The following is a 26051-nucleotide window of genomic DNA, read 5'->3' on the forward strand; positions in this document are numbered from 1 at the left end:
TTTGTCTACATCACCTGTGATTCACTATTGAGATGACAAGGCTCGACAATTCCTCACACCAACTTCTACCACCCACTTGTTAAATTTTGGGATAAATGGCTCTGTGTTTTCTCTTACTGTGCCTCTCTGCTGCGGGAAAAGATATTTTTTGGAGTCTCCAGTAACTCAGTTTGGAAGCTGGCACGCCAAGTCTTGTACTTGCCATATTGATTGTTAATGCCTCATTATTTCTTTGTACTTCACCATTCTCTATCTGTTCACTGCCTGCTCATCATGTGTTTAAACAGCAATCTTTTTCTGTTTTGTGTTTTTACAGCATCTAACACAATATGTTCTTGTCCGTGATTATAGCTCCTGTTATGGCAATACAGTGTATAAGTTGTAACTACAAAAATGTAATCGTTCCCAAAACAAGTATTATAAACACGAGGAAACCGAGATTAAATTTAGTTTTTAAATAAATTCCAACATGTTAGTATGAAAATACACAACTAAACACCACAGAAACATTGATTCTGCCCTGCAATGCTGTCAGGCAAAAGCTATACAATTATATTGCATGATATTGTTGATAGCCCCTGGTAGAATTAAACTGGTTTTTGAAGATGTGTTCCTTTCATTTTTCATTCTTTTCTATCTGGTCCATCAGTTGGGTGGAGATGTGATTGCTTGCGCATTTCCATATATCGTTTGGATATCTTTCTATACTTTTACATGAAAATTTAAAGTGGTGTTAAAGTTTTATCATAGAATGTGATATATTAAAGCCCTAAAACTTCAGAGCAAGGTGAACTGTGTTCACTGCGTCCTTATTCCAGCTGGTTGCTGAAGGGTACCTGTGGGAGGAAGAAAGGAAACGATTTGAAAGAAAGGGGTTGGGTTTTCTATTTTGTTTATGTTTCTTTTTAGTCATCAACCTCTGGGCTTGCTTGACAGTAACTATGAATAAGCTGTCTCTGTATGTAAGAAGAAATGTATCAGTGTTTCTGGTCTCTTTTAAAGTCTTTTGCTATTGCATTCCACTTGCCATGTTTTCACTAGGGAGTTGAGAAAGCAAAGTATGCATAAATCAGTCACGTAGAATTTTGGGGTAATGGACGCACATGATCAGACGCACTGTGCTAACAGAAATAGATTTTTCTGATGGGCCCTCTCTGGCTTAAAAAGAGTGCTTAGCCTTCCTGAAAATTTAAATTTTTGTATATTTCTGTATGACTATTAGGAAATACTTCCCCAAACTGCAAACTAATCTTTAATTTGCATACGCTTTCTCAACTTTCATTACTAGGAAGAGTAACTGGTTTGTTTTATCTCTCTTCAATTAAATGTTGGTTAGAGTCTTTGATGCAGTTATTGAATCAAAATTATCGACTTTCTGTAGTAATGATTTTTTATTTTTATAGCTCATATAAAATATGTAAGACTACCTGTTAGTGTGGTATATCCTTCCATTACTGAAATAATTGTCTAGATATGGGATGGGATCTAATTTTACAATCTTTTATGTCACAAATTATTGTAACTTCCACAGACTTTTGTAGGTTGTCTCAGGGTTTCTCTGGCTACTGCTCTAGCACGTAGCCGTAGTGTACTCTGTAAAGTCAGCGCCCCACTGTGACAAAGAGTCAGGTTTATATTCTTCTGTTTTACTTGCAGAAACCAGCATAGCCTGACTAAGAAATGCTTCCTTAACTGTGGTTGAATTGTCTTCCAGCTACTGTAAAAAGGAAATCAAGATCCCCTCTTTATGTCTCTTGATCTTCACCAGACTTGAAGAACCTGTAGTTCTTACAGCTGGAGGTATGTTTGCTTTGTGTTTCATTTATTTGCTCTTTCTACCCTACCAAGTGTCAGCATGAGCCAGGCACTGTAAAAGACCAGAAATTTGAAACAATTTCTTTCATTATAGTTTCCACAAGTGGCTATAATATTTATAATACGAAGTAACTAAGCAGTTGGTAGTCATACTGTTGGGCCAAATGAAGGGCCGTATATGTCACCTGCTGCAGAAGTATTGAGGGACAAGTAATGTGTTCCTGTAGGTGTCCATGAAATCCCACAAAGAGCAATATTATTAATTCAGTTTAAGATATAAGAGGTAAATGGTTTTGGACACAATGTCACATGATTTATTGCTCATTTCTTTTAGTTTCACCAGCCTATATTATGCCCAGCCTCAGTTGCATCTACAGGAGTAATTAGCCAATAAAAGACCCCAAAAAATCAGTTTTGTTGAGTAGTAAAATACAATGCTAGCTCTTACACATGACACATTCATAAAAAGGAAAGGAACTCCAGATTAACTCACTGTAGAAATTTAGGATAGGAATATCCTAGGAGTGTTTAGCAATCCAAGGAAGTTGAGTGAAAGGTAAGCTTCATAGTTCTTAATTTTATGTGTTACACTGTTTCACTAATTATAGATTTGTATATGTGCCTAACATTTTATTAACTATTTTAGCTTAGTATGCAAAATAATATAATTCTTCATAATGTTTATTTATGGCCCAAACTCTTCCCCTAGAAGTCTCATTTTATCTTTACACCTCTGAAGTGGCCTGCTCTCAGTATCATCTTAGCAGTTCTGCTCTCAGTACGGACATATTGTGATTTTTACAAGAGGCAAAGTATGTCCATACTGAGAGCAGAACTGCTAAGATGTTATCAAATAGATCAAATAATCAAATAGAATAGTGGTATTAAATTAATCTGTTATAGCTAGGTTATTCTGCAAATGGTGAGACTTCCCTATTCATTCTTTGTCAGTGGAATAAGAAAATGAAATGATTGTGACATTTCTTATCCAAGATCTAGAAGACAAAAATGCCTTCTGTTAAGGCACAGATCAGGAATTCTAAGCTGTTGCTTCAGTTTGTGGCAGATTTGCCCTACATCCTTGGGCAAATCTCTCAGTCTATCTTGTTCTTCAATTCCTTAGTCATTAAATGAAAACAATAATTCCTCCTTTTCTCAAAAGTGTTTTTGGAGATAAAATCTGTTAATGACTGAGAACCTCAGGTATTGTGGTATCAAGGGTTATGTAAAAATCATTGTAAAAGCCAACCCAAGGGCTTCCTTTATCCCTCCAGCTGCACAGAATTCACCCTGTCAAAGAGAGTCCCCTAAATGTGCATTTTCCAGGCGTGAGCTACATGATCTCTTATTTCCCTCATCCATGCTTTCCTTGCTGTGTTGAAATAAGATACCAGAACCTTCCCAGCATTTATTATGATGCTTATTTATGAAAATTTATAGATTTGAATTTAAGATTTTTAGACACAAAGATTAAAGGCAGACATTTTAAATAGCTGCCCAATTTACTTTTGAGGGAGCTGCGGGTGCTCAGCATCTCTCTGATAATGAAGATCTGGTTGTTTACTTGTTCCATTATAGTCCTTTCACCATCTATCTAATCCTATCACATAATTGTCTACAGAAAATACTCAGACGCTTGGTTTCTTTACTGTTTTGTATAATTGGGGATAGTGTCACCATGCAGTGAAAAGAACCATAGAATGCTGTTTTTCAAAGGCATATGCTCAAATTTGCGAAATGTTTTCTCACTGGATCAGGAAAGAATAGTAAGATTATTCTGATTATTCTGCCTATTTTTTTCCTATTAATGGATAGGTGCTATTTGGGTTATATAGCTTTGGGATTATGTGAAATACTGTGCAATTACTTCAGTGAAAGAAAAATGTGCCCTGTTGCGATACAGAGGTTTTGGCCGTATGTCCAGGTCGATAAGATAGGGAAACTACTAAAGCAACCAGACTTTTATTCACTAGATTGTCTTTGGAGAATAGCAGGGTGGAATGGAAATGAAATATACCCATTTATATAACTTGAAATAAAAAGTGGTGTAGTTAGTGTCAGTTTTCAAGTATTAATGGTAGCGAGCAGGCAGGACTGTTTTCATAAAGGAAAAACATTTTTTCTCCAAATTGGATGCAAATGAACCTTTCCTATTACCTTTTTTGTTAGTACATCATATCTACCAAAAAAGGCGTTCTATATCAATTAGCCAGCATGTCTTTGTTTTTAGAAAATTATTATGGAAGTTAAAGTAAATGCCCTCTAGACAGATTATAAATGAGAAGTTTCAGCTTTACACTGAATGATACAGCTTCTGTAATTATTATCTCCATCCTTGCTTTAAGTTATGCCTTAAGTTAAAAAAATAATTTCTTTGCCTTTCGGATTTTTTGACTTGGGAAGTTGCAAGTGATTTGTTTCCTGCTTTCCTGACGAAGCTTTCTTTAGCAGTAAAGGTAGCAAACACAAGTTTGCAAACCACATTTGTGTGATGTACTTGCTTTTTCTCACAACACCTTCAGTCTTAAAGAGTGTCAACACTTGATACCAGTGGAGGTCAGGTTGTTTTTAACCTGAATTTCTACAGCAGTATCTGTTTCAAGGAATGAGTGTGCATGTGCTTGCCTTAACCACAGCCACAATGAATGAACTGAGTATTGCTTACACGGTTTTGTGCGGCGTTATTTTCATTTAGCCTCTGTATTTTCTTTTATTGTGTAATTGACAGAAATTGTCCTTTCTTTTTGGTGTAAGAGAAAGGACTTTATCTCATCTGAACAGCAAGATATCTTGATTTTTTTATCTAGTTATGGGCAACAAAATAATTTTCTTAAAATAATTCCTGTGGACTTTCCTGTGTCTGATTTATCATTCTTTGTTATATAAGGGCATCTATTTTAAATGTTTATGAACAGCTGAATTAGGAAAATTAGAATTAGAAAAAAAAATTGGAATGTACAGTTGTTAATTGACTAACTCTTTATTTAGATTTCTTGTACTTTCTGATACAAGACCATGGAGTAGAGTTAGGTTTTGTTAGAATTGTGGTGTTGTGTAATGGAAAAACAGATGATCACCTGAGCATAAGAAAAGTATTTGTTCAGAAGAGAAGAGATCATCTAACTTAAGGGAAAATATTTGAAAGAAGGAATCCTGGCATATAGAATCCTTTTTCACACAGAAGGTCGTATTCCCACATGTTGTTTTCTTTTTCAGCTGAGTCTGAGCTTTCTGTTGGAAAAGTTGGGCTGGTATTTTTGCTGTACAGTGTCTTTGACTGAAGGCTCAGAAATGCCTCCATTTGTCATATAGAAGCAGCATAATCCATTTGTGAGGATACCAGACCTTCTGTCAGTAAGAAATAATATTGCAACTGAACTATTACTTTTTTTAAAATAACACAAATGTGGCCAATTTCCATTGCAGAGTAAGTGCCAGCTTAGGATAATGTTTCAATCTTCTTCAAACAGTAAGCATCTGTGGTAACTGCAGTAGTCAGTGCATGGAAAAGGCAGGGTGAAGTCTTTGCTCCTCACTGTACGGAGCCGTTTTTAGACATTTGCACATTTCTGTTACTTACTTACACGCTATTATCTAAATACAGGTAGCCCATGCAAGATAGTAAAGGGTGTTTTATGTCTCTTTATGGAACTAGGAATGATACAGGTTATAGTAAATGGCACTACTCAAAAAAACTTCCCACTGAAGCACAAGTGCCTACAAAGTAGTAAACTAAGTGTGTAGAGTTCTGCAAGAAAGCATAGGGTGAAGCAAAGAATAGAGCTCCTTTCTGCCTGGGTTGCAAAGGGGATGTCTGCATCAGGCACCTCATTTTAGGTTTATATAATAATAAAACCTCATTTTAGCTTTAAGAGTTCACTTTTGAAGAGGACAGTCTCGGAGCAAGCAAACTGAATTCCTGTTTGATTAATCTAAACCAAAAGATGCATTCCAGGAGTACAATCACGATATATCTACATTAGTGTTTTAGTTTGGAGTAGAAGTTAAACTTTTGAAATTCATTTTTCATTTGTCCCTACTAACCTGCTTTGATTTGCAATGTGTAGCAGTCTTGGAGTGCACAAATAGAATTCCTTTCAAATAAAAGTAAACCAAAAGCTGTGGTACAGCAGCATGATAATGGATTATCTGTTCATTGGACCAGCCTAGAACTACTGTCAGGTAAACTGCAAAATGGTTATAGAGTGGACATCGAGTTTTCAACACCAACGTTTTGCCCCCAGATCTGCTCTAGTGCACTCCTGCTGCTAATGAACAGTCAATGTACTGGACCAAATTCAAGTTAGTATAAAGTAAAACCCTGGAAATCTGTGTCACGTGGACTTTGTGTTCTCAGCACTGTATCTTTTCATGTTGTACTGCACTGCCTGATAAGGAAGATAACTAGCAGTAGAACATTGCAGGCTAGCAGGTAGACTCCAAGGCAGAAATAAGGAATAAACAAGACAAACCAAAGTTTTGTTTTGTCTTTTCTGTGATCCATTGAAAAAAATCTTTGCTGTGGACAAGCTGAAACCTTTGCTCTGTAATGTCTCTTGTCAGAGTAATGTAAACATTCAGTTTGTCAATTGGATTAACTTTAGCAATCCACGAACTATCATGTGGGTTTGGTATCTCAAGAAACAGCTTTGTCAAGGTTGTTTTTATAAGGTCATCTGAAAATGTAGAAGATTTTGTTAGTATTTCAGGGTATTACTGGATTTCAGGGATTGTATGTGTGAAACAACTATGCAGACACCAAGGCGAGTGAAGGGAGGAGGAAGAAAAGCAAGAGTTTGATCAAGAAGCCAGTCCTTCAGCAAAGAAATGAGAGAAAGGAGTGAGAGAAATTGGACAGGAAGCAGAAACTACCCAGTCCCTGTACCTTGTCAGAACTTCAAAACAAGCAGAAGAATTACAGCTGCCAGCCAGGTGAGCAGATTTCTGGCTGGCTGCTCTGATGCTGGGATAACAGGGCCAACAGTCAGCAGTTAGAAGGTAAGGAAGCTAAACATCTGGGATCCCTGGCTAGAAACCAAGGAACTGAGAGAGGAATTGGAAAAGAGGCAGTGATTTGCAGCCTCTGGAGACAGCTCCTCTCAAGTGAGCGCAAGATATCCATTCAAGGAAGATCTTGTGAATGACCCGGGAAAGTGGACAACTGAGGACAAAGGCATCCACTGCTTGAGAGAATTAGCAGTGCTGGAAGTCACCTACAGTGATCTAGACAATGATAAGGTCTCCAGAGATCCAGAGGACATCCTGTGCACATGGGCCATGTGGAGGAAGGTGGTTCAGAATGCCCATATTCTTCACCAAGCATGGCACAGTGAGAAAAGACCTTCCATAACCATTAGGAAAAGTCATAATATAGTGTTCGTCACACTCTAGGCATGTGACTGTATTGGGTTTGTGTGGCAGGGGTTTGGTAGCAGGGGGCTACCCATGAGCCTTTTGCTATCTTTTTCTCTTCCCTGTCCAGCTAAGGGGGAGCGACAGAGCAGCTTGGTGGGTGCCTTTTGTCCAGCCAAGGTCAACCCACCACATAATCCAAGAAATACTTGAATAATATAAGTGACCTTCACTATCTATTAATTTCTTGACATGCAGGGCAGCCCCTCCAGCCCTCCTTCCTTGCCTGTCCCTTCTAAACAGCCTGTAGCTGTCAATAGCCGCACTCCAGTCATAGAGTTTGTCCCACCAAGTTTCAGCAAGGGCAACTAGGTTGTAGCTTTCTAGCAGCACGGTGGCTTTCAGTTCCCCGTTTGTTGCCCATGCTGCGTGCATTGGTTTAGAGGTACTTCAGGTGGGCTGTTGGCCATGTCACCCTTGTAGAGGAACATCCCTTAGTTCCTTTGAGGTATTTCACTGGAGTTCCCATTTGCTGCAATTACCTTAGGAGCTCCTGGCTTATTTCTGTAAGACTTCAAGTGTACCTAGCAGTGTACCTAGCAAGTCTCACAGCAACAGGTCGAGGGCCCTCACTAGCACCCCGTCCCTTTAACCTTGGCATGTCGCCCCACAACTTTTCATGAGCAAGCCCGATATTATCCCTCTCCCCCTTCAAGTCTAGTTTAAAGCTCTGTCAATGAGCCCCGCTAGCTTGTAAGCAAAGACCCTCTCTCCCCTCTTCCCACAACGCCAGCAGGCCTGGTGCCGTGTAGGCCATCCCATTACCAGAAAACCTGAAATTGTCGTGGTGACACCAGCCACAGAGCCATGTATTAACAGACTGGGTCTGTCCATTTCTTCCTATGTCACTGCCCACAACTGGAAGACAGAAGGAAAAATAACCTATGCTCTGGATTCTCTCACCAGCTATCACAAGGCCCTGATGTCTCTTTTGATTGCCCTTGGACTACGTGCTGCAGCTTCATCACCACCCACCTAGAAGCACAGTAATGGGTAATGGTCTGAGGGCCGTAATGGGCTAGGAAGTTTCCTAGTGATGCCCTTAACCAGGACACCAGGGAGGCAGCAGACTTCCCTGAGAGGAGGGTCTATGTGGCATATTGAACCCTCTGCTCCCCTCAGAAAGAAGTCATCTATAACTAGAACCCATCCTTTCTTGCTTTGGAGGTGGTCGTGACATGGGGTAGGCCTTTCTGACTTCGGCAACACCTCTGGTGTAGATGAACCATCATCCACATCATCCGTTGACTGGCCTTCCAAATCCAGAGCCTCATACCTGTTGTACAGAGGCACCTGGGAAGGTGGGGAGGGTGTTCAACTGCATCCCCGAGTGTGGACTTGCCTCTGTTCACACCTTTCCTTGAAGCTACTGCTTTCTGCCTGGCAGGGAGAGAGAGGATGATCTTTCTCCTGGTGGCTGTTCCTGTTTCTGTCTCCGGGCAGGCAGAGCATAGTTCCACCAGTCCTTCTCTTTCTCTGACACCCTAATGCTCCTTGACCTTTCTGCATCCTCTGGTATCTGTGCCCCCAGGCTGAGCAGGCCATCCGCCGGGTCACACCTCACACAGCTGGTTGTCCGTGCTGCACAGCCCCTCCCTCCCCCCCCCCCCCCCCCCCCCCCCCGTTCCCAGTGTCCCAGGCATGCCCTGCAGCCCCACACACTGCGCGTTGTTGTAGGCGCTGCCTGGGTTGCCACATCCATCCTGGCGAGCGCCGAGGACGGAGCTTTCAGCCGGGTGGGTGCCTCCTGGGGGGCTGTGGGCCGCCGGCTGCCCCGACCCCCGTGGCCGGCCGGGTGGCGACGCCCTGCCCTTCCCGCGCAAACTGCCGGGGTGCGGCGGGGGCCGCGGTTGCTCCGGCAACGGGCCGGTCTCGCCAGCGCCTCTCGCGAGAGCGGCGGGCGGCGGGCGGGCTCGCTCCGCGCTGCCGGCGCTTCCCCCGCCTGAGGAGATCCCTGCGCGCCGCCCCTGCGCCCGCCCGCCGTCCGCTGGTGTAGGATTTCTGTAAGCTTTAGGTAATGAACGCTTCCCCTTTCCATACGTATGATGGATATATCCTCTATATATATGAGATATGTATTATCTTAAACGTGTAGCAGCACAATACGGGCATTTTAGAAAACACAGATACCGAATATGCTGTTTTACTGTTCAAAGTCATAAGCAGTTGCTTTTCTGTTAATACAAAACTTGTTAGCCTCGTTTAATCATTGCAGAGTGGAGTAACTCTCAGTAGAAAATAACGCGTGTTGGTGCCCCTCGCAAAGTTTGTGCTTTCAAACTCCTTGACACCTCTCAAAATGTAGGGTAAGATTGAATCTTTGCTTGTAGTTCCAAGTATGGGACAAAACGTAGCCGTACCAGTTCAGAAGGAGCTTGAAAAGAAATTATGACTCAGAGGCAGTCCTCTGAATCATATTTCCCCTGAGCTGCAGCATTGCACAAGTGGGGAGTATGCCATCAGCCCTGCCAGATGAAGCATGTTCCCTCACTCGTGTCCAGTCAGCTCTCCTTGCTGACACAGAAGGGAGCAAAACGACGATTATGTTTACTTCCGACCCTATCTGCCCCAACTTCTTTACTTGCTCATGGAAGGAAATAATGCCTCATCGAGGTTTGCTTATTAATACAGTGCCCTTAGTACAGCTTTCAGGAAAGATGGTGTGGTGACACAGTAGAATGCGAGAGTGCCATGCAACTTACTTATAGAACATTGTGACCATCAGGTGTCTGGTGTATTATGTTTTACTGCTCATTTCTAGGTAGATCGGACACTACTCGTCAGGTCTGGAACTAATGGTTGTTCCTGGGGCACTCACTTTTCATCCTATAGGAAGCAAATCTGTCACAGTAAGAGGCTTTATCAGCGACACCTATGTGGCTTGCAAAGAACCGTTTGTGTTTGATTCCAGGTAGATTTGGCAAGACTAATAATCACCAAATAAAATATGAGTTCTTGGTAACTTTCTTCAAAAAGTGAGTGGTACTCACACGCAAACAAACAGAAATAAATGTTTCCTGTGTGTTAAATTTAAGACTTTAAGAACAGCATAAGCAAATAATCAGCTTATCAGCTAATTAAGCTCTGTAATGACTTTTAACAGATTCAGTCAGCAGATTTTACAGATGAACAGTGATTTACCTGTGAATAATTGAGATTAAAGTATTCATTTGTTAGTATTAGAACAGCTAGCGATGCAAAGGTCCATTGTTCTTAATGGTTAAAGAGGTTAATGATTCTGGTAACCTACAAAATCAAGCATTTAGAATTCGTAATTTGGTAGCAACAGTAATTCTGGGTGAGGCCTGACAGTGAATCGTATTTATTTTATTTCCTGGTTTATGAAGGTGGAAAATCTGGAGTAGATAGGATAGTATATGTTGAAATCAGTCATTTCAGTGAAATTTAAAGAAAATTTTTACCTGAACCATGTACTTAAGGGACAAATTATGCATCTATCAATACATGAGGAAATATCAATTTGTTCAGTTTAGCCTGTAGGACTGCTTGGGTAGGTAGCTGCTCATCAACACAAATACAGATTGTGCAATCTAATTTTAACTTGAAATTCCATTCTGTATGATCCTTACACCTACGTTTGTTCTTCAAAGAGCTTCCACAGATTCACGAGTAGTTTTCACAACATCTAAACATTTTATAATAGAAGATAAACTATAATAAAGCCAGGGGGAAAAAATATGTTGCAATAAATTGAAACAACAGATTGTCACTGAAAATTTGCTTTGTCTCCTGTTATTCAATTATCAGGGCTGTTCTGTTATTCTTGATAATCTTTTATGCTTGCCAAGCTTGACTTCCCATCATTTTACAAAAAATGAGGAATAGACTGAGTAATAAATTATCATAATTATAAAAATTGTGATGTGCCTGTGTTTTTTAGGAACCTAACAGTCAGAACCTAACATCTACACCCTTATGGTGTAGAAGGTAAAACTGATAAACCTTATCTAGACTGTCTCTGTGACTGGCATACCATGTGGCCAGTGAACAAATGTTAGTCTGCTTCCATAGTATTCACAGTTTTATGAAGTTCTGAGAAGAAGTGTTATATATAGTGCCTTTTTAGGTAATTGTGACATAATTTATATGATTTGTTTTATATTGTACTTATTTTTAATACATCAGTATAGATTAACTTAGCACTTCCAGGTACTGATGTATCTTGGAGAATAGGGTAATTTTCCCCTATATGCGTGGCTTGATGTGAATGGGAGTAGAGGAGGGGAAAGAGTGTGTGTAAATATGTTCTATCAGTGCAAAGTCAATCACTTCATGCCTTTCAGGGCTTCCCTTACTACTGTGCTTTCAGTAATAGAATATTCTGTTACTTAGTGTCATCGGCAGTTCAGTGTTATTTCTATGTATTTGTACAATATGCAGCATAATGACCTTTACCATAATATGAAGAATAAATAATAATACAGGGGCAGTGGATGTCTCATATTTCATGCTGGATTAGAACAGTCTTACTGCTCTTTTTTCATAAAAGCATTTGGTATGTTTTGAAATTAAGTACTACTACTACTTTTTTTCTTAAAATCTTCTCCCAAATTTCTATCTTAAAACTCCTGAAGATGGAATGTACAAGGTATGTATTTGTATCACTGCATTTCATAGCAATGTATTTCTCATCTCCAGACAGTTTATAAAGGAATAGCATTCAGAAGATTTCAGAATTTTGCCTAACATTCTGCTGTTGGATCTTAAATCAGATTTGGAAGTGTTCGTGTTCCAAATCTCAATTATTTTTGAATCTTGCAAAGTGAACATGGTATTGGATGCTAATCTCTTCAACATAAAAGCACTCTATGATGTAATGAAACTATTTCATACAGTCTTAGTAATAAGTTTATACAAGTCATTACTATTTTTGTTTGTCATTCAGATGGGTAGTTACAGAACAAAATCAAGGGTATACATGTAAATTACATAAATAAGTTTAAAGAATGAATAAGTGCAATAGATAAACCCCCTATGTTTATTCTTATTTACATATTTAAATACCTATTGTTAGTTTGATAATAAGGATTTAATAGTTGTTAAATAAGTCAGAATATAAACAGGTGGCAAGGAATTATGCAGAAAAAGTCATATTTGATGTGAGTCCTTTATACAGTGATTACTCATTTCAGGAGTCTTGGCCATAATACTTTCTCTAGAAAAATAAATTAAATAGCTACAGTATTTTTATTGAAAATAATTTAGTGACATTAATATTTTAGTTTGAATCAAGACATGAACATTTGCTTGTTCTTTAATATGCTATGATTAGAAGGCATGCTAAGCCTTCTGAATACCTAGTAAAACAGCAAGATGTGTCAAATGGTCTGAAGAAAACAAAAACAAGTAAAGATGGCTGTTATGGAAAGGTAATTAACATACTGTTAGGAGAGGGGAGCAAATACAGGCCTCATTATGGAATGGTAATTAACATAGTGTTAGGAGAGGGGAGCAAATACAGGCCTCATACAGGTGGCAATAGCTCAAAATGGCCTTGGAGCAACACTAATTTGTCATAACTGACAAGTGGATTGGGTCATCTTTCTTCTTCCTTCTCTAAAGTCCCAGGTTATTTTCACATACTTCTATGTGGACCCGCATAAAAGCTGTGTGACTGGGAGAAATCTGAGTTTCTTCTAAGGTGGGTCTTCTGTATTTTTTCCCCAGAAATAAGGAAGATACTGTTAGCTAGAAAGAAAATTTGGGTTAGTGTGTTTTCCTATTGAGTTTATAGAGTTTACAGCTATAGACATAAAAATATTTATACAATAGTAATATACTGCGTTTCCACACTCTTATGTTGCAAATACACTACTGAGTTTTGATATACAGTGTAAATGGTATGAATTGTAATTAGATGGTATACAGTGTATAGACTAAAGAAAATACCACATCAACTCCAGTCATTATAAAATTAACAATACAGATTCACACCCACATGCATTCACACATATATACACACTATGAATATGTGCACATCTGGTAAAAGAAAAGATATAGCCCAGCCAATCAATAAAAAACAGTCTATTCCAAGTGAGTCACTTGTTTAGGGTCATGGTGAACTTAGGATCACTGTGTACAGTCAAGTAAAGCTGCTGGCCTAAATGTGTGAACCTAGTTCTCAGTTTTGCTAAAATTAAAAAGCAGAAGAAATATTGCCAACGACTGAAAGGACAAAAACCTTTTGGTGTCTAAATTTTTTTAATTCCTGAATAGTAAATAATAGTTAAGAGCACAGCTCAACCAATTGTTCAGTATACTGAAGAGTTTATCAGACTGGGGCTGCTCGCCTTAAAGTTTCTCCTTGGCTAAGGGAAAACATGTAAATCAGCATTCACACTGTAATAATTTCTTTCATTCTAAACCCCAGTTCTTATTTGGCATTATTGAGAAGGTAGGCCTAGTCAATTATTTGCTCAGATAGAGAGACTGCTTTTCTTTCAGAAATGTGCACTAAAGTTACCTGCACCACTTGAGGATGTACCTAGGTACTCTGTGTGCAATAATTTGAAGCTGACTCAGAGCAGCTCAGTGCAAAAAAACAAAGTGACTAATCTCTTTGTAGAACTGAGACTTTGCAACTTTGCTCTGAGTCATCATGACAACTCAAAGTGCCTAGACTTAGTACAGAAATAAACAAATTTAAACAGAGCACTCAGTTTGAAAACAAACATTATTTCTGGTCCTTCTGTCAGAATGACCTTTGTAACACTATTTAACATCAAAGTGTCGCTGATATGCAGGGTCGTTTAAAATGTCTAGAATACTATTAGTGGAATCTGTGAAGTTCAGGGAAAATAAAGTAAGAAAGAATGAAAAGAAGGCAAAAATATTTTCTTACCCGTTATGTGCCACACATAAAAACAGTGGGAGCAATCGCTTGTCTAGTAGCAAGATTGGAACTGAAAGAGTAAAACTGAAATTGGTGGCGTTAGGATGTGTCGGGGAGAGCTATGGGAGATCTTTAATAGTTTGCCTGCTCTTGACATATTCTAGCCACCCTTAGTCCTTCACATTCTGAGGTCAAATAAATAACTAAACAGTAACATTATTCCTACCTTATTCAGCAAATCTCTCTCTGTGTTTAAAAATTATGGTCCTCTGTGCTGCTATCTTAAGGGTAAATATTGATACAAGTTGGGCTGGAATCTCTTCTGAAATGGGTGAGTGGTTGCTTCTGCCACTCCAAGTTAGAGGAGCAGATCTTTCGGTGGAGCTAGTGCAGTTTTGGAGAAGCAGACCTGAAGTTCATGATCTGCAAATTAAATATGGAAATTATGAGTTACTCCTGATTTACTCTTGTGTAAGTAAGAGTAGTATTTGGCCCTCTATATATATATTTCAAGATCATAAAATAAATTATAACTATTTTGAAATCCTTACTAGAATGGGTCTGGGCATGTCTGTGCAAACAGACCCAAGTTTTAATGCCTGTAGTCCAAGATAGCCAGCCACGATCTAGCTCTGACTCAGAAGCATTAACTCTGTGCTGTCGCAGAGCTAAGAAACCCTATGTGGCATCCAAAAGCCATACAGGTATGTTAGCGTGATGGTGTGCCCGAACGAAGAAGTCCAACCATGCACCAGGGTTGGTTAACCTGTGCGCATTTTTTGTCCAAACTTGGTTTACCTCAGCGTAACAGACAAGCAGTGTGAGTTCAGGTCCGCCAGCATCTCTGTTTAGTAATGCCCAGTATCCACGTGCAAGGCATCTTTGCTAGGGAACAGGTATTCCAGAAGAGAACATAAACTTAATACAGAACTTATAAACATAAATTGTGGGTATCTAAATTAATAGATTTAGTGATTAGATAATCAGCAGTAGCACTGAGTATATTATAGGGCTTGAGGTAATAATTTGGTTTATCACACATATACTACTACATCTCTGTAATTAATATATTTAGGTTTTGAAAAAGATTTTTATAGAAATGGTGTCTCATTTAGTGTCTCATTTCATATAGGCTGAAATTGCTGCACTAGTGAAAAAAGTAAATAAATAAAAAAAAACCTCCAGAAATGAGCAATGCCAAATGTCTTGTTCTTTGAGTCACAAAATTAGCAAGAGGTAACATGTTAATCACTTTAAGAAGGCTAATAAGCATGTTAGTTTAAGTGCTTATGTGCTTGAGGTAAGACCATGTAATATCTCACAAACTAAGCAGAGTTGGTCCTCGCCTGTACTTGAATGAGGGATGTGTAAGAAAAATTCATCGTGTTACGAGAAAGGATGTTAGTGGTTTAATGGGTTTCATCATTGTAGCTGAGTCAGTGCTGAAACCATGCCTGCTGTGGTGTTCAGGAAACATTCTGCTGTTAGAACTGGATCCCAGATTCATTCAGTGGTTAGGTTTCAATTTGGATCCACAGTCTATGGCAGTTCATTTAGGAAAGCTTTTTGTCTTGATTTTACATCAGTGCGCTCTTGGCGATAGAAAGCATGTGCAAAGTTTGACAATGGGATATAGTACTAAAGCAGTATACATATACCGTATTTATTATTAATTGCTTGATACCTTTTCTTTTGTCTTCACCATAAGTCAGTAGGAGGATATGGTCATCACTGCAGTTTCTTTGGCTTACTTCTTTGTTGCTTCCAAATTTTTTACTTGTAAAAAAATTAAGATTGATGAAAGGAAAGTGAAAAAAAAAGTAAGTAAATGTTCATTGTATCATAGATACAATACAAATACAAACCCCAGAAATAACACTTCAAATGACCTGAAAATTAGGAATTGTAGAAAACTGAAATGGGAAAATAAAAATAAAAGGACGAAGTCTGTTAATGGCAGAGCTAAAGAAAATGTGATGGCATTTGAACAAAATCAGTCCAAATATTTTTTGAAGTCTGTTAGTATATCAGTCAATAATAATACAAGAAAGACAGACCTTTCTGTGGAGAGTATAGTCATTGCACTTTTGAATTTGCATGTTTTCTGAAATAGAATTTGCTCCAAGTCTAAGACTTGGAATGTGATGTAAAATTTACCTTTGTCAATATGCAGTTTCAGAACCATGTTGTAGTCCTGAAATGGTTCTTGTTTTTATTATATTGAATTTGATTTTTCTTGTTTTTCTAAAGCTGCTTTGAAATCCAGAGGATTTAATTTCTATTGATGGTTAGCTGTGTCATTGATGTAGCTCTCAACCTAATCTTTCAAACAAAATGAGACAGAGACAAATCTGGGACATAAATACCTTCAAGTAACATTGAGATTACTGAAGATAAAAGGGAGAGTAAATTTCTGAAGCTCTGGAAAATAAAAATTGCATGGAGATTTTCAATATAAATTATTTTCCTCTTTTCCCGTTTATTTTGGTCTGTTGATTAAGTCAAAACCTCTTTATCTTCATCCAGGAAACTCCTGTTCCTACTCTGTTGAGAAACATACCCTGCACTGTTTCGTCACATTTCTCTGTCTTGAACTATCATTCCCTTTATGGGAAATCAAGGCAGATGCCTGAAAGAAGTCATTAATATTTCTTTAAAGATAATAGCTTTTACATCCTCTGCACAGTGTTTGCTATATTATCTTCCATATTTCCTGTTGATGTGAGTTACTATGCATGTAATACAGTGTATAATTAACCATTTCTGGAGTTGTTATATTTTTACTCCTTTGTAGTGGGATAATGAAACCCCTTTTACAGTTGTTGCCAGAGCAAATGCCATATTATTGGATCCAAGAGACATTCTGCCATCCCAGTGTTTCTAGGTCTAAAAAGCACCCACTTCAGAGGAATTTCATCTTTTAATTATCCAAGACTCAGAATGTCTGTGATCCGGCAAAGTCACGGTCTCTGGAAATCAGCCACATTAATGAACCAGTATTACACTTCTTAACAGAAAAGCTAAAAGAAACTATACTGTATAGTTACAAGGTCTGCAAACTGGTTTGTAGGTGGCACTAAGATGTAAATGTCATTAATGAAGTAATTAACATTATTATTGATTGTAAATCTGAACATTTAAAAACCAGAACAATGTCTCATAATAACTTTTGGGAATAGTATGATAAATATACCTGTAATCAGGTATCATTTCCTGACTCCTTAGGTGCTTTCTGGAAAGATAGTGTAATATAATGTTTATAATGGGTTGTTGGATTATATTCACACTTAAATCACTTAAAGTATCTTCACCTCTGCTTACTTACGTGGAAAAAGAAATGCAGTATTTTTAGAGAGGTTTTGAATTGTTTCCAAATTTTTGAAGTGAAGGAAGTTGCTGTATATTAGAAGAAATGTTACTTTGATTGGGTGGAGTTTGTTTGTAGAAAATCTAAGTTCTTCTGTTTCATGGGAGAGCTGACAGAGATTAGTTTTCAAATGATTACCAGATAATATTCTGCAACATCATGTAATTGTGATATTTTTAAAATAATTATGTGTTGCAGTAATGAATAAGTACAGATAACAAGATTGCTGAAGGCTGCTCACATTTGCATGGGCAAAGCTAAAATACGTGTTTAATTGTATTCATTCTCAAACTTCTTGTAAGCAAATGTTAATTTCTTAAGTAAACATGCTTCTTTTTTTTATCCAATTGTAAATTAAAATTCATATTTTTACTGTTCACACAGTTAATAAAATACTCTCCTCCTTGTGTCTACAGTCCTTCATAAAAATTCATCTACTAGAGCTGCTGCTGAGGGAGCTGACATGGAGTGGCCCAAGCACTGCTATTTTGGGAGTGGATGCAGCCTAAAATGGGAGGCTAGGGTGGAGTCACGTGCTTGCACATGCTAGTTAATTTTCCTTCTGCAAGCTATGGAAAGAGAATTCTATCTTACAGTTTTAAGAGCAAAAAGGGAAGCAAAGTTGTGCTTTCATTGCAAAGTTACTTCCAGTGTGTCAGAGAATGAGTGTACTTCATTCCCCTTTCTCTGAAACTAATTCTGGTTTTAGCTGCATAATAAATCTAAAGCAGCTGCATAGAAAGTAAGACCACTTAATAAAAATATGAGAGGTTTTACAATTTATGTTTATACTAAATTACAGTTTTTGTATCTTGAAATTTGGTGTTTCTGTCAGTTTGTCACCTGCCTTATCTCTGAACTTTGGTGCCTTCACACAAATAACGATACTGCATGCTTTTTCTAGGATCATATTTGTGAAATGATTAATGTTACAGGAAATATTTCTGAATATTGTTCAACAAGCTACAACTGGTTAGAATATCAAAGAATTGAAAGCTGGTGATGTCTAAAGTTGCTTTACTAAAACTCAGATATAAATTTGCTCAAGACTGAAGAACAGGTGACAAAGACTGTAACTTTTTGATTCCAAATAGGGAAAGCCTACCCTGTTGCACTTCTGATAAGAACCGTATTTTTCACAAGCATCTTCTACAAGTTTTTACGCCCATGGATGTTTATATGTATGCAGTCTGATTTTGATTGTCTAAATTCTGATGCAAAAAATTGGTGTACTTTATTTCCATAGTTGTTGATAAATTCTTGGGCTTGCTGCTGACAATAGAATGCTATTAATAATTGGTCACGATCTCTCTGTACAAACTGAAATGGTTTTGCATTCTAACCAGCAATGCATGAAAAATATTAAGATGAAATTAGTGAAAGTAACATTTTTAAGATGACTTGGATATTTAGAATTATAAAAAGGAAAGATAGTAGCGTTTTTGGTAAGTGGCCTTCATTTTCCTGTGTTTCCATTTGTTTAGGATTTCATTTGAAGGGGGTAAAGGGTGCTGGAGCCTGCCTGCACAAGCAGAAGCAAGTAAGAGTGCCAAAGATTTAATACATTTCTCTAAATTTTAAAGCATCTAATAGACCTATTCATCTGGATTGCCAGAATGGGAAAAAATTTGGCCCTTTGGCAGTGTCTTTAATGAGAGAGACCCCTCTTGGGCACATTACCTGACCAAAAGGTGGTATAGAGCACTGCTGAGTCAACACAACTGCTCTGGCTTGTTTTTTACATATTTGCAGGGAGTTCACAGATGATTAGCTGACAATCAAGAGTGAGACTCTAGAAATTTATTGTTTAATAGAATTCTAAACTTTTGCCTCATGCACAAGGACAAGGTTTTATAAGAATAACAGAGGGGCACTGAGTTTGTGAGTGGAATGCAGCCAGCTGTAGTTACAGAACAACAGTACTGAGCTCCAGAATTTGAATGGCTTTTGTGACTTTGTAAAATATTTTAGAATTTTCAAGAGCAATTGAATCTAGAAGCACAATTTCTTAAAAAGAGAGAGAGTGTGTGTCATTTTTTTATTAACTAAAAACTGGAGATTTACACCAAGGCAGCTTTTGTATATTAATACTTGTATCTATCTACATATGGCCCATCTCCACTAGCTGGATAACAGAGATAAAGCCATAAGATGCTCCAGAGAAGGGAAATAACAACAGCTGTTACAGGTTATATTGGTTCACAGTTGGACAGAGCTGAGTTAAGTACGCAGTGCGCTCCCAAGACAGTCTAGAAGTCCCTTTAGCAGAGCATTTTGAAATACCTACATTTTTGTTGCCAATCCAGTGATGTAGATTTGATATGGAGTCACACTTAAACTGTTCACCAGCCATGTGGGACTCAAGAGCTATATATAAGTTGGTAATAATCTCTTAGAAACACAGACTTAAAATGGTCATGACTGTAGTGGATGAGAGCAAAAGGCAAATGGATTCATTTGTTGTTGTTATCTCATTCCTTTTAGGGTCAAATCCTGCCCAGGCATTTTAAATCCTAGTTAAAGGTCCATAGTACACAGTCTAGTGTTAGTGATGCATATACTCCTAGACATAAATAATTATATAAAAGTTTGGAAAAAAGTTTTGAATTGTGAGAATATGTTAACAATATGTAAGAATGCCATTGTAAGCTTTCTGGGATAGTTTTTTTTCAGACAAATCTGCAACTGAATGGTTTTCTAATCTCCTGTAGACAATAAATATGAATAGTTAAAAGATCAACTAAAATCAATGTAAACTAAGACCAATTTAGATAATTAAACTAGGCAGATAAAGAATCTTGTCAACAAACCTATTTTTGAGGGAGTATGCATGTGTCCTGTCAGGGAGATCCAATTTCATCTACTGTGGGCATATAGAGAACGTGGTACTTTCACCTTATGAAGTGAGCTTAATTCACAAAGATGCGATGCTTAGCTCAGACATGCTGATAGGGTCGGTCCCTCCAAAATCTTTAAATGCATTTTATAACCAATTACTTTTCCAACAGTCTGTCAGCTATATGAAAGCACTATTTGCCTAATAATGAACTGAACAAGTAATTTTATGTCAATGGATAGAATGGATTGGTATTTTAAATGCTGTATTTATCTTGCATCCAGTCACTGGAATGAAAAATTTTCTATACTGCTGTGTTTATAATTGATAAAATACAAAATATCCATATCTACCCTAAGGGAAAAAACAGACTTGTTTTTGCAGAAAGAGGATTCAGGTCCCTAATTGCAATAATATACCATTGTCCCTCTTCCGTCCTGTTGGCAAGTAATGATCATTTGCCTTTTCATATAAGTTAGTTATTTAAAGATGTTATTTATCCTGTTACAGAGGCAAATGTTGGTTACAATGAGAACCTTTAAGCTAAATTCAGTTGCAGATGTTTTTATTTGTATTTTAATAGACTATTTTTTGTAATTAACTGTAAATAGCACTGGTTTAGGTTAAGAAAATGTTACAATGTTTCCTGAAATACTTTTTTCTTTTTTCTTTGCTGAAGGTGTATTATTACTTGTAACTAAACTAAAATGTATATTTTCAATTTTGAAAACTAAAATAGTTTATAAATTTAGTCATCATGAGCTGAAATCACAAAGGCAGAAAGAAGGGATCTGATAATTTTTATTTTCTTGCCTGTCTTTTCTAGAAATGGAAAATAACACATCTGTGAAATAATTGCATTTCTAGAGCATAGATATTCATCATTCTTGTTTTCTTTTACTTCTACGTCATTGTAGCAGCAACAGTAGGACTAAATAAAGTCAATCTTTTGATGTACGAGGCCTAAAATTGAATAGTCAGTCACAATTCTTTGTTCTACATCAGCTGTGATTCCGGATTTTATGATCTCTCATCTAAATGTCAGACAGGGTTAGTAATGTTTAGGTTCCAAGATCAAACACGATTGAGTGCTTTAAGTCTGTGTGGGCAGACTACCAGGAGAACAAAAGGTATATACACCCGGTAGTACTAGATTGATTGTGTTGCTTACAGTGATTTTGTTTCTATCAGTGTTTACAGAATGGAATATGTATTCACAAAGTAAGGTAGTTATAAATTCCAGAAGGAGAATGTGTCTATGGCTGAAATACTTAAGAGGAGTGTTTTAGTGAAGTTACTACACATCTGGATGAATAATACTTGTACCTACAGTGTGCTGGAGTACTGCATAGAGCAAACAATGATTCATTCTCTTCTAATACACCTTTTCTTAAATAGGATGATTCATATCAATACTTCCCTAGAGGAACACACTGTATTTTTATTTGTTACCGAAACCAGACTGCAAGACCTAGCAGAAGATCTTTTCAGTTTCTCCTAAGACAGAGCTCTGTAGGAGTTGTTGTTGTTTTTGAATAGAATACACAAATGAAAACTGACAAAATTTAGGTGGAGGTCTGAAATGCCATTTGCTTTTTTCCAGTAAAGACATACTACTGAATCAAACATAACAGATTCTGTGAATTAGGCTTGAGAGAATGAAAAAAAACCCAAACTGACCATCTTACAAGTGCAGGCTGGTATTTAAGGAACAGAAGCACTAAGAACCTTTTGTTTGTCTGTAAATGTCCTACCACAGTTAAAGTAACAATCAAATTGCTCAGTGCCTCATCACCAGCTGGTACAAGACAAAAATGCAGTGCACTCCAAGGGCTAGATGAGGCAGTGGGTCTATAAGTCCTTTCATTTTTAATCTAGAAATATGGTTTATGGGATAAAACATACCTTGTATTCAGTTCTGGATCTAGATTTGAACATCACCATGTCCATAATCATAGTTCATAGTGTACTTTTTTTTTTAAATGTTCATCTTGCAGCCTTTTGGCAAAGTGTAATGCTCTTTTCAGTTACCTTTCCCAACCTGAGAGTAATTTTTGCTTTGAGCTGTTACTGGTGATTCTGCCCAGTAAGCAAATCTTTCTTCTACAAATAATAAACTGTTGTAACAACAACAAAAAAAACCCATGAGATCATTCTAAAAATGAAGAACTAAAACTTATTTGAAAATACTGTTTTGCTGAATATGCACTTTGTCTCCTGTTTATACCCTCAACTTTTCCCTATACAATTCTCTACGTATAAGAATGGTGTAATACCAACCTTGGAAAGATGTAGGTGTTATGAGAAAGGAATCAGGAACAGAGGGCTGAGAGTGAATGATTAGAAAAAGCATTTTTTCACAAAAGAAACCGCTGTGCTATCTGGGGGAAAAAAAAAAAAGTGTTTGTAAAGCTCGGCTAGCCAGAAGGTCCTCTGTTGGTATAGCAGCAGAGATTGAGCGAAACCTTCTACGCTGTAAATACTAGAGTTGGAAGACACAAACAGTTTAATTTCTGTAACAGGAATTTGGAGGTAGGATGCAAAAATTTTTAGGCTGTCCATGACACAAAAAGGATTGGGAATGTGGGGTCAGGAACTGATGGGCAAGGACACTAACATTTTTTGGCACAAGGTAACAGAAAGTAAATTTAGCTGCGACATTAGGCTTCCCCTCAGCTGCTACACATCACAGCTTTGCTTTTCTTAAAAAAGCAGTTGGTAGTCTTAAGTGGAGAAGCCTAATACTGGATGGATTTAAAGCCTTGGTCTGCCTTCTTGCCTACAGAAACATTTCCTCTGAAGGCCCTTAGGGTATATTAGAAAGGTGATCTGAGAAGCTAACATGGTTATGCTTGCTGTGCCTGATCTGTGAATAAACAGAGGATCTCAAGGATGTTTACATGGTGCTATGCAGTACAGAGAGCGCTCAGCTCCTGAAAGCAGTTTAGCTACATTAACAGAGCACTCAGACTTACTAGGTCAACAGCCTTTGCAAAATAGCTATACAGCTACTTTGCCCAACATTATGCTGTGTAAACATTCCCTATAACCTCTAGTTCAAGTGTAGCATAGGTAGTGGCAGGTATTTCTGCAGTGCCCTACATTGTACTGTGGGCAAATCTTTGGTTTCAGAAAATTGTAATTAAGTATTAATATGTTGTTATTAGATAAAAGAGCATGATAGTTCCATTGTAAACTGCCCAGCATTCCTGAGTTATTGTTATAATGGATGATTTGAGTCATCTTAAACAAGGGTAGGGTTCTATCTGGTAAATTGCCTAACTGAATTCCCTGACACCCCAGCTAGACTGCTAACCCTGTAAGACAGGTCTGAGTATTTCTGTGATACATTTCAGCCTGCAGGTCAGAGATACCCTATTCATTTTACTCTCCTCTGATTTCATTAAACTACATGTGTTGTAACTGAGAAAAACAGTATAATAAAACATACAGGAAATATTCTGATTAACTTACATATGTTCATGTTAAGATTTTTGGAAGATTTTTTTTTTTAAATCCTTTTACCTTGAATGATTTCCTGCACTCTGTCTTCAGTAGCTAGAACTACTTTTTGTAAACTAAGACAGCATTTTGGAAATTCTCTGATCAGCCACCTAACGTTAAGTGCAATGTACTGACTTATGCAAGATCCCAGCTGCTGACTGATGTGCAATAGATATGGCTAAATGAATGTCTGTCTTGGAAACCTGTCTTTGTGATATGCAAGAGAAAGTAATGTTTCCCTCTCTTAGGATGATAATCCTACTATGTTGAAAACTACCAGGCAAATTAATAGAAACTATTTAGAGAGTGGAGTAAGTTCACACAGTAATAATACTATATATTCAGGAAAAGTCAACTCAACTTTTGTCACAGATCTATTTTAATCTTTAAAGAAGTCACTGAGCAGGTGAGTGAGAATAAAACAGTTGATACAGTCTTCTTAAAAGCCAATTAAAAAAACTACACATGTCAAAGGCTCCCATAGAAATTCAACTATCAGAGGTTAAGAGGGAAGATCCTTGCTTGGGTCAATAAGTGGTTAAAGGATAGAGGAAGAATCAGCAATCAGTTTTCACAGTGGGTTTTGTAGCTGTAAGAGTATGTAGCTCAGTACAATCTAGCCACCTGATTATTTATGCAGTTTTATGAGTAGGTTTCACATATTTTGAAAGACAAGGCCTTTCTGAGATTTCAGTTTCTCAGACTTGGGGGGAATTAGACTAGAATTTGGAAAAGAAGTACTGCTCAAAGTTTCCATCCTTAGATCCACAAAGGAAAACTGGCTCAAGCTGTTACAGTAGTAGTAATTAAAGTATAATAAATGAGATCAGTTAATCCTATACTTTTTCTTCATGTCTAATGCTTCATGTTTATGAAGCATGTTAGGTCAGGCTAATATAGTAGGAGATTCAAAAGTTCAGCAACAGAAAAGCAACTGAGAGTCAAATTTTAGCCTTACTATAACTGTGATTTAAGAACATAGAAAAACGTGAATATAAATTTGAGTTGTGATTTGAATCAGTGTACTAGACCACTTTTTCACAGAAACAGGATAAAGAACTGCAAGTACAGGAGAAGACTGTATTCTTTATTTGTACTACAATGGTAAAAATCTCATTGAATATTATATAGTATAATATGGAAAGAATAAAAATTAATAATACCTTTATTAAACAATATTTGAGATTAAAAGAAAGCCATAAGATTTTTAAGACCAACATTCCATTAAAAATAGATGATACAAGTTTCTGTTACTGATTCGAAAATAAAAATTATAGTGATTACATATTGATAGGTTTGGAATCCTACTTCCACAATAGGAGAAATTTTGACTAACTAAATTCCTAAATTTACTGCAAGGTTTCAAAAAAACCTCTAGTTTTATGGTAATATTAAGTTGCCTTAGGGCTTCAGAAAATGTATCAAAATAGATTAGATAATCCATGGAGATAGGGAAATCGTTAAGCAGCCAGCTCCAGTACTAATACAAGTGGGTACAGACAGACAAACTTTGCAGGCGGTAAGCAGTAAGGCAGCTTATGCTGGTGCCATACAACTAGACTACAGAAACGTGACATAAATGCAATTTTTAAAAAATTCAAAAAGCTGGCTGACTGACAAGTGTATGTTCTCTGTCCTGTGTTTTCTAACATCTTTTCATGGTTCATTTACTCATTAATATAAAATAATAAATATAATTTATTTTTATAAAATAAAATATAAATATAAATAATATAAAATATAAAAAATGGGATCTAGAAGATGGTGCATGATTAAAATATTGTTGGCATTTCTATGGTGGTGTTGCTTCACTGAGTGGCCTACAAGTTTTTGCTGTTTCAAAAGTCTCTTTAGGAAGTGAAACCATCCTGATTTCAATCTTTATTCTTTCCTGGATACTGTGGATTATACCTGCAATTGTGTGAATTTATCTAGTTTTCTGATTATTTTTAAGAATTTACTCTCCTTGGTATGAACACAGCACATCTTTAGGAGGGAAATCTAGATAGCTGTAAGCCTGCTAGAGCCAGATCAGTAGTCCCCTGTGTATTTTGGCATACCCTCTTCTGAAGCATAGTATGTAACATACCAATAGCAATACTGATGGATTACTTTCCAAAGCATTTTAACAATTTCATCTTCCATTGTATAGTTTTGTGATCACATCTGCAAACACTAAAAACTAGTTTATTTTTGCAGGTTAATAGTTTATTTGCATGCCATGGTACTCAGTCACACTTAGTATTCAGACTTCAAGTACTGGT

The 26051-nt window shown here is 37.3% G+C and overlaps 1 long non-coding RNA gene across 1 annotated transcript; it reads right to left on the reverse strand.

Moving 5' to 3' along the window:
• Nucleotides 1–11759: 11759 nt before the first annotated feature.
• LOC130158982 (uncharacterized) lies at nucleotides 11760–23885 on the reverse strand. Its single transcript, XR_008825576.1, has 4 exons — nucleotides 23809–23885; nucleotides 15765–15856; nucleotides 14090–14965; nucleotides 11760–12936 (listed from the first exon to the last, which is right to left on the reverse strand). It is a non-coding gene; the product is annotated as an uncharacterized LOC130158982 (long non-coding RNA).
• Between the last annotated feature and the right edge of the window lie 2166 nt (nucleotides 23886–26051).

The sequence above is a fragment of the Falco biarmicus genome, chromosome 14 (genome assembly GCF_023638135.1).
Source record: "Falco biarmicus isolate bFalBia1 chromosome 14, bFalBia1.pri, whole genome shotgun sequence".
NCBI classification, from domain to species: domain Eukaryota; kingdom Metazoa; phylum Chordata; class Aves; order Falconiformes; family Falconidae; genus Falco; species Falco biarmicus.